This window comes from Octodon degus, unplaced genomic scaffold (genome assembly GCF_000260255.1).
Source record: "Octodon degus isolate 3935 unplaced genomic scaffold, OctDeg1.0 scaffold00061, whole genome shotgun sequence".
Classification (NCBI taxonomy): Eukaryota; Metazoa; Chordata; class Mammalia; order Rodentia; family Octodontidae; genus Octodon; species Octodon degus.
This window is the reverse complement of record NW_004524637.1, coordinates 2696244-2706215: the sequence shown is the minus strand read 5'-3', so window position 1 is coordinate 2706215 and position 9972 is coordinate 2696244.

Genomic DNA, 9972 nt, shown 5'->3' with positions numbered 1-9972 from the left:
AAAAAAAAAAAAAAAAAAAAAAAAGGCAGTGAGCTATCAAGCCACAAAAGGCAGAGAGGCACCTTAAACACATGTTGCCAAATTAAAAGCAGCCAGTCTGAAAAGGCCACGTGCTAAATGCTACCAACTATGCGCCATCCTGGAAGGGTGACACCCAGGAGGCAGGGCCAGCAGCTGTTAGGGGCTCTGGAGGAGAAGGGGAGGGAGGGCTGAGTAAAAGGAGTCCCAGAATCTAGGCCAGTGGCACTAGGTGGCATGACTCTGGAACGGGGACGCGGGTCACCGAGCGTGCGTCCAAGCCCACCACTGTGCAGCACAAAGGCGCAGCCTGATGGAAACCGCAGACTTGCTTTGCTTTTTAATTTTTATTTTAAAGAAAAAAATACACACACACACAAAAATCCAAAACAATATGGTAGAAGGGTAACAATGGTTGATACACTGCATGTTGTTATCTTTAAATTAAATGGCAGGGGCCTGGGAGATAGCTCAGTGGTCTAAGCACCTGCCTGGCAAACGCAACAATCCAGGTTCTATCCCTGGTACCACATGACCTGCCGGCACTGAATCCCTGGGCGAGCTGAGTCAGCTACCCAAACCGGATGTGGTGGCATACACCTGTAATCCCAGCACTGGGAGGCTGAGACAGGAGGAGCACTACCAGCTTGAGCTGCATAGTGAGATCCTGTACCAAATAAAAAGATTTAAAAAAAATTTTTTTTTTTTTCTTTTGGCGGAACCGGGGATCGAACTCAGATCCTTGCGTTTGCCAGTCAAGCGCTTATCCTACTGAGCCATCTCCCCGGCCCCTAAAATTTAAAAAACTAATAACATAAATAAATTAAATGACAGACTGTAATTAACAATAACCCAGCAGTGTCAGCTTGCCCACTGCAAGGCGTAGAGCATGGGGGGAAATTGAGGCAGGTAGGAGCGCAGTGCGGGCTGTGTGGGAACGCGGCCATCTCTGCTCAATTTTCTGTAAATAGTCTTTTCTTCTCAGAGCTCAAGGAGTAAGCATGAGAAGTGGGCAGGAGCCCTGTGTAGGCTTCAGGCTCTTCTGAGAGGAGTGTGCAGACGGAAGAAGCAGAGGGTTCCCCAGGGCTGTCTCCATGTGCCTAGCGCAGCGCAGCTGCCTTCTTCGCCAGCCTGTGAGCCCAGGGCAATCCAGTAAAAGTATTAATTTTCCTCCCTTTTTTTGAACTTAAAAAAAATTATTTTCGGCCAAATAGCTCAGCGGGTTCAAGCGCCAGCAAGCGGACTCAGGGGCCTGCCGCACCGCCCCCGCCCCCAGGGCATGCTGAGACAGCAATTGAGACTGGGCATGGTGGTGCGCCTGTAATCCCAGCTCTTGGAAGGCTGTAAACAGGCGGATCACTACAAGTCCAATCGAGTAGTGAGACCCTGAACACCCTGTAGGCCCTTCCCTAAAGTACAATATATATATATTGAAATCCAAACATCGGAATTCACACAGGAGAACAGCCAGGGAGCTGACTTCAAGGACTGTCCACCAGGGCAGACCGGCTCTGTCAAGATCACATTAAATCTTGCTTGCTTGCCTGGGGCCCTGACTTGCCTCATGATAAATGACCCTCTAATGAAACCTGCCCCGGACACATCTGCCTGACAACGTATGACTCAATGTATGTAACCAATTATGAACTAATCCTTTATGGACTTCGTACTTCCTGCTTACAAAAACGTGTACAAGCTGCTGTTTTACTTTAAGCCAGCGCTGACGTTTCTGGGGCGTGCTCCCCCACCAGCCCACCACCGGTGTAAATAAAAGTTGCCTTCCAGACGCCCTAGTGCAAAGCATTTTTCATCCGGTTTGCTAGTTTCTGCTATGCTACTCATGCCAGTGCGGGACACGGCAGCTCCTTCTCCTACCACCAGCAGCCCCGCGACCTCCCTGGCCTCTGCTCCTGGCAGGTGTCGGACTGTGGGGCTCAGGGTGGCAGCTAGAGAGGCAGCGAGACCTGAGCCTGGGCACACAGCCCGGCCAGCTCGGCCTAGGAGGAGGGCGCAGTGGGGGGAAGGTCGGAAGCACAAAGGTTCGGGACCCCAGCGCCACCACCCACCACGCTCCACTCCGTCCTCTCATTCACTGAGGCCAGCGTTATCCCTGCGGCTTCAATCCATGGTATAATTCAAGAATATGGTGCGCTTCAGGTTCAGAGTGTTACAGGGAAAGACATGTCATCTTGACTCCCCTTCAAAACCCTCCCCCTTGCTTAGAACAACGTATGTCCCATGGTTCTTGCCATTTTCTGCAGCAGCTCTGGAGTCCTCTTTCCTGGTGTCTTCAGTACTGCTGTCGTGGCTGCCTCGATGTCCTCAACTGATTCATAACATTTCCCTCTCATGGTCCTTTTGACTTTGAGGAAGAGCTGAAGTCACAGGGTGCCAGACTGGTAGATAAGGTGGACAACACAGCACCATGTTTTCATGACTCAGCAGCAGCATTTACCATATTTTTGATCATGCCTTGTAGATACATTCAGGAAAAAGGATTCCAGAGCTGCTTCAGAAGGCGCCCAAATGGGGGCCAGTGAGATAGCTGAGTGGACTACAGTGAGATAGCTATCAGTGAGACAGCTCAGTGAGACAAGCTTAGGCAAGTGCAGGGACGCGGTTCGATCCCCGATCCCTGCACCACATGCACCACCAGCCCCACCCCCCAGGGCGGGCTGAGCTGACCAAAGTCCAGGGCCAGCTGAGTTGACCAGGTGAAGTGGCTCACACCTGTAATCCTTGTGCTGGGGAGGCTGAGGGCAGGAGGATCACCATGAGTGAGCTGCATAGTGAGACCCTGGAACAACCAAGTACATTTCAAAAAAAGGAAAGAAAAAAAAGTGTCCAGAATGATGGAGTAAGTCTGAAGGAAAGGGGAGGATTTTGAGGAAGATTATGGCAATGTGTCTTTTAATGTAATGCAGTTTAAACATTCACTATATTTGCCCATCACCTCTTACCAGACAGGTGCTCTGCCATGCTGAAAGAAAGGCTTCCTAATTATGGGGCAAAGCCCCAGGCAGCCACTCAGAGAGCACTCAGTAAGGAATTCACAGGAACAAAAGAAAATACAGCAACAGACTCACCCACATGTGAAAAAGCATTGAATAATAGAATACACGTTACATTTTTAACTGCAGAGCAACCTGCTCAAGCAACAGTATGAAGACCGCTGGACGTTCAGAAACTGAGACTTGGCTTCCACCTCATACTTTTTTTTTGGACAGGTCAGGCTGGCCTTGAGCTCACTTTGTAGCTCATGTTGGCCTCAACCTTACAATGACCCTCTTGCCTCAGCCTCCCGAGTGCTGGGATTACAGGTGTGCACCACCACACTCGGCTTCCACCTCATATTTAACAGCATGAGATTACCACATCATCAGTGAGTCAATCTTTATTTTATTTTTTTATTTGGCGGGACTAGGGGTTGAACTCAGGAGTCTGCGCTTGCCAGGTAAGCACTTATTCTACTGAGCTATCTCCTCAGCTCCAAAGAGTCAATCTTTAAAGGAGACTATAAAAACCTAAAAGAAAAGGAGAGAATATTTGAATAACCTGGAAGTGATGAAGATCTTTCCAAGCAGAAAGGAAAAACAAACAAAAAAAGAAATCTAAGTAGAAACTAAACTAAATGCAGATGTTAAAAGTTGGCCCCCAAAATTACAAATCAATAGATAAACCATTAACTGGGGAAAGGGTTGTAATACATGCATAAGAAAAAATGGAGGAAAGATATAAATATAAATAGCCAGTGAGGGGAGGGATTACAGCTAGGTTTAGCAGTACACTCCTAAAATCCCCACACTCTAGGAGGCTGAGGCAGGAAGATGGCAAGTTCAAGCCCAGCCTGGGCACGTTAGCAATTTAATGAGACCTTGTCTCAAAAAATTAAAAAGTACCAGAAAGCCAAATTATTAATAAAGAGTAAAGTAAAAGATAATAAGATGTAGGGAGCTCTTTCTCAAAGGGGGAGGGGACCCAGAGAGGGAGGAAAGGGGGGTGAGAAGGGAAGAGCAATAAAAGGCCAGGAGATTGCTCAGCAGCATAAGGGCCTGCCTGGAAAGTGCAAGGTCCTGAGTTCAATCCCCAGTGCTGAAAAAAAAAAAAAAAAAGGAAATAAGAAGTGTTAAGTGCATGGGCCACCTCCACACAAGGAAGTAAACAGTATGTACTAGAAACATGGAGTAAAGGGGGGCAGGATGGGGAGAAAAACCCTGGGTTCAACCTCCCAGTACTGAAAAGAATATTGAAATATAATGAGCTTACAGAGGATTCTAGGAATTCATTTTGACAACTTTTTTTAAAAGGCCTGTTGCTAAGTGTTGTAGCACACACCTGTAACCCCAGCACTCAAGAGGCTGGGGCAGGAGGATGCCTCTGAATGGCGCAGGAGATCTTTTCTCCAAGGGGGGGTGTGCACACGCCAGCTGCAGCAGCCATCCAGGAACTTGGGGAAACGCCCCTCCCTGGGCCCTCACACAGAAGGGGCAGCCACCCAGTCCACTATGAAGAAGGCAAAGCCCTTACAATCAGGCTTGTCACTGAATTTCAACCAGTGACGCATCTCGTTTTGTTTTTGTTTTATTGTTGTTGTTGTTTTGTATTTCCATTGTTATTTCTTTTCTTCTGCCCACTTTTTTAATCTCCTCAGGCACAATTTTTCTAAATGGACTAAATAAATAAGCCTGTGAAAGGCCAAATCTGTAGCAGGATGTACAGGGGCCAGGCCAAGGCTGGGCAGGAAATGCTTTCTCCAGCAGCTGATAAAGGAATCTCTCTTGCCTGGGCTTTTAAACTTGCAAAAAGCCTGAGTTGTCAGGGCAGACAACAGCACAGAGCAGCCAGGTGGTCCCCAACCCTGCGTTTCTGCCATTGCAGCCTGTCGCCCCACAGCCATTTGGCCAACTCTCAGAAAGCTCCCTCCCCAAACAAGCTCCTGTGGGATCCCCAGAAGGGGCTTTCCAGGGACAAGCCAAGCCAGAGGATGAGCCACCAGCAGTGATGTGCAAAGTGTCTGAAACCTTGAGAGCTGATGCCACTTGTGCAAAGAGGCTGGTGTGGGGGCGCACACCTGTGATCCCAGCATTTGGGAGGCTGAGGTTGAGACCAGCCTGGGAGACCTAGGAAGCTCAAAGCCAGCCTGCGCTACATAGTAAGACCTCGTCTCAAAAAAACAAACTATAAAATAATGCAGAGATAAAGATGCCCCAGTAGACAGCAGGTATGCATGGCTTTCTCGCCAGTCAGAAAGGGCACTGTATTGGGTAGGGAGCTCCAAAGGCCATGGGACTCTGTCCCCCAGTCTCAGATGGGTCTTGGTTCCAGATGCCTTGGCTCAGGCGAGCGTGGGACACCAGGAATCAGGTCATGTCTCTGAAGATGAGAGCCTGCTGGGGACCTGTTAGGGTTTCACACACTTCTTGTCCATCTCTGATAACAGGAAGAGAGGTGAAGGTGGGAGCCCCTTCAAGGGCCCCTTTGCATGCCCACCACTCTCTTCTCAGGTCTTCTGAGGATCCATGCACAGGTGTCTGGGTCCAGACCTTGTGTTCTGAGGTTGCTGCAGCCTGCAGCAGCCTACCCGAGTCCAACCTGAGCTGGAAGCATCTCCCTGGTCATGCCCACACGCTGAGGATGACTTCCACCCAGTTCCCTGTAGGGCAGAGGGCTGAGTGAGGGATGCTGCTTGGACTGCTGGGAGGTGGGTGGTGGACAGACGGGCTATGAAACCCATTGTCAGGGGGTCATCTCAAGATGTGTGACCTGAATTTACAATGATTCCATAGCAACTACTTTGGCTAAAGGGCAAATTGAGAAACAAATATTGCCCACTGGTTTAACAACTCCCAGCTTTGTAGACCTGTGCAAGCTGTGAGCAACTCCCCACTGGCATCTGCACAGTCGCATGACAGCGCCCCCCTTCCCAGCATGAATAATTCATTCATTCAACAGTGATTTCTGCATCTGCTGGCTTTCGACAGGTACCATGCAATGTGTTGGTTCTACTTCTTTTCAAATAAAAAATAAATGCAGTTGAGCATGAGCAAACAGAAAGCATATGAGCAAATGAACCTACAGTCATAAACTGTGATCAAAGCCAAGACAACAGGTTTACTCTGAGCCCACGAGAACCTACTGGATGGGGCTCCCGTGACATCCCACAGGAGCTGTCTGTACCTGGAGAAGGCAGACGGGGCACCCAAGAGGAGGGGGTCCCATTCATTCCCAAATCCAAACATATTTATGAAGTGTACCAGATGCTGAGAGTTTGACTATGAAAAGAAGCCAGGGTGGGAATCCCAGCACTCAGGTGGCAGAGGCAGGAGGACTGCCGTGAGTTCAAGCCAGCCTGGGCTCCATCTCAAGAACCTGTCTCCAAAAAACAGAAAGAAATTTTACAAATCACAAGAGAAGACATGTGTGCCTGGTAAGAGCATGAAAAGATGGTCAGCATCATAACTCATTAGGAAAACGAGAATGCAGACAGTAAGACACCACACATCTGCTAGGCTGGCTGCAATCTAAGAACAGGAAAGGAAGTTCTGAGAGGAAGTGGAGGCACGAAGGCCTCAGATGTTGTGGGGGATGGAAACTGTGGCAGCCACTGAGGTAAACGTTCGGGCAGGTGCTTGGACTGCTGAACAGACGGGAAAATGTGTCACCCCACAGCTCTGGAAGCCAGAAGCCCACCCCTGAGGGGATGGTGGGGTTGGTCTCTTCTATGAGGAAAGGACATTTTTCAGCTTCTCTCCTACAGAGTAGTCAGCTTTCCAGCAAAATAACACAAAGTACCTGGGACCACAGCCCTGACCCCTCCAGAGCCTGAGTAGGAAGGTCCCTCCCTAGTTCAAGACCACCCTAGACAACTCAGAGAGACCCTGCATCAAAATAAAAAGGGACTATGACACGGTGCACATACCTGTAATTCTACCACTTGGGCAGCTGAAGCAGAAGGATTGGAAGTTTGAAGCCATGCTGGGCTATACAATGAGTTTAAGGCCAGTTTTGAAAAGACAGTAAGAACCTGTCTCAAAAAACAAAACAAAACAAACAAATAAAAACAGGTGGGAATTCAGATAGATACCTTTACACCAATGTCACACCAACCATATTCACAATAGCCTCAAAGTGGAAGCAATCCAGTGTCCCTCAAAGGAAGGGGTAAACACAACATGGCATATCTATGCACTGGAATATTACATGACCAGAAAAAAACAAAATGTGTCTGTACCTGGTGCTACTTAAAACATTAGGCTCAGTGGAATAAGCCAGGCAAAGGACAAATACTGTGATTCCATATATATGAAATGTCTAGAATAGGTTGTTGACGGATACCAAGAGTAGAAGAGATCAGTGGCTGAGGGAAGTGGGACTAGCCAGTCTCTGCTGATTGGGTCAGAGCTTATACTTGGGATTGAGGATCTGGAGATGGATGGGGAAGATGGTCACATAACACTGTGAATGTGTTGACTGACTGCACACTTAATCATGGTTAAAATGGCAGACTTTTAGCCCAGTGTGCTAACCCACACCTATAATCCCAGCATTCTGGGAGGCCGAGGCAGGACAACTTCCAATTTCAAGCCCAGCCTGAGGCAGGAGGCTTAGCCATATACTGCCTCAAAGTAAAAAGAAAAAAGAACAAAAAATTTAAAGTGGCTGTGGGTGTAGTTCAGGGCAAAGGCTCTGGATTCAATTTCCAGTACAACAAGGGAAGCAAAAAAAGAAAGAACGAAGGGAGGAAAGAAGGCCCTGGGCCTTAACTTTCAGTCTCCCAACAGTCGTGATGACTTCGTCCTCAATCCAGCCTGTGTGTTCCACGAGAGCAGCATCCGGCAGACCCAGCCAGCCTGGCACAGCCCCACCGGGGGCTATGCAATGAGTTTAAGGCCAGTTTGGAAAAGACAGTGAAACCCTGTCTCAAAAAACAAAACAAAACAAACAGAAAAAAAATCAACAGAAGGTAGGAATTCAGATAGATGCTTTTACACCAGTGTCACACCAATAGTATTCACACCAGCCTCAAAGTGGAAATAATCCAGTATCCCTCAAAGGAAGGGGTACCTGCTCCTAAGCCCAGGGAAGATCAGGCCAAGGGAGGGGTCACTGAGCAGCTTAGTCAAGTATTCATTCCCAGCGACCTGTTTCCTCCAGAAAGGCCAGCGCTGGAGCAAGCCTGCTTCCCATGCGTGGTGCTGGGCCTGGTCTCTACCACAAGCTCCACCCCACGCTCTACTGCGCAGGCTTTTGGGCTGGCTCCTTTTGGGGTTGTACCAGAAGGGACAATGCTATGGGCAGCCCAGCACTGAGGCCGAGACAGGAACATCGCAAGCTTCAGCGCAGTGCAGGCAACTGAGTCCCTGTGTGAAAACGGCTAGGGCTGCAGCTGAGGGAGAGGCAGCGTCCTCCGAAGCCGGTCCTGCTGGGCCTCAGAGAGGGCACAGGTGCCGAGGCCAAGCTGAGGAAAGCACAACTACCGCCTCTGAGTTACTGCAGAATTTGCTTAAAATCAGGCCACAGCAGCTGGACGCAGCTGGGCCCTGCCTTCAGTCTGAGCTGGGACAGAGATGATCAGTTAGAAGCACAGCACTCACGTCAGCACATCAGGAAGGTAAGTGCTGCCCCACTGCCCTGAGACAGGAGAACTGCAAGTTCCAGCTGAGCTGGGGCTGTGCAGCAAGACTCTCGTCCCAAAAGCCAAAAGCAAAAGACCAGAGCTCAAGTTGGTGTCCACCAGGTGCAGTCATCCGTTCTCCAGTGTCCGGCCCTGGGTGCCCACACCACATCGCAGACTGCGGGGCAGGCAGAGGTCACCACAGGGTTTTGCAACCCTGTGGTGCAAGTACAGGCTGTCCTGTCACCAGCACCCAGGGAGCCCCAGCACCAAGAGGACCCAAGACATCACCTCCTTTTCCTCCTGCCCAGCCCTGCCACACTCCAGCCAAGGCTCCCTGTCCCAAGTTGCCCCACTCAGACCCACCAAGTCAGCTTCATACACTTTACCCTGTATTGTCCCTGGTCTCCCAGAGCCCAGTGTGTCCTTCGGGACCTAAATAGTAGCTAAGAGAACAAATGAGCACATTTGTGCTCTCCCCACTGCTGAAGAGGCTGCGCTGGGTGTAGCCAACAGGGCAGGGGCTGCTATCACAGGCCCCTCCAGCCATGCCTCTTCCCCAGCTGACAAAGCCTTCTGGCAGCCCTGGAGGACTGCTCGGGGCAGTTTCCATGGAGACAGTGACCTCCAGTGGCCACTGGGAGCCGCACATGAACCCATGTGGAGTGTAGGAGGGAAGTGCGTTGGACCTTCTGCGTTTTAACTCAGGTCTTTTCTGGAGGGATAGATGGCCAGGCCCTTCCTCTGCCCCTGTCCCACCACAACTGGCAAAACCCAAATGTTTGGAGCTGTAGACTCCTTCCTGTGGGCAGACTGTGGAGCCATGAAGTCATACATCCAAGGACTGTCCCTCTCTGCATCTCTGTGTCTGAGAAGGCACCAGGCTGGGACAGGATCAGGCCACTTCCTCCCCAAGCCCCTAGCCCCTGCTTGGACTTCTCCAGCACCACACACTCAGTGTCCATGTCACGCCAAGGTTACTCAGCTTTGGGTCACCCCTCCCCCTGTGTCACCTGCTGTACCCAGCAGTCTGCCCAGGCCCCAGTCCCTTCTCCACCACTCGGTTCAGACAGTGGCATTACAGCAGTCACCAAGAAACAGAGCCCATCCAATACCCAGAGGGCAGTGGGCTACACACAGGGGACACTCGCCAGCTCAGGCCAGGCTCCCACAACCAACTAACGATGCAGCCAGGAGCCAGCGGCTTCTCTCCACACCAGCAGGGGGGAGTTGCTCACCTTTACCACCAATGCTGCCCAACAGAAGGCTGGTGGGCAAATGCACATCTCGGGCCCAGGTATACCCACATGCCGCCCTGGGGCCTTGGCAGCTAAACTGGG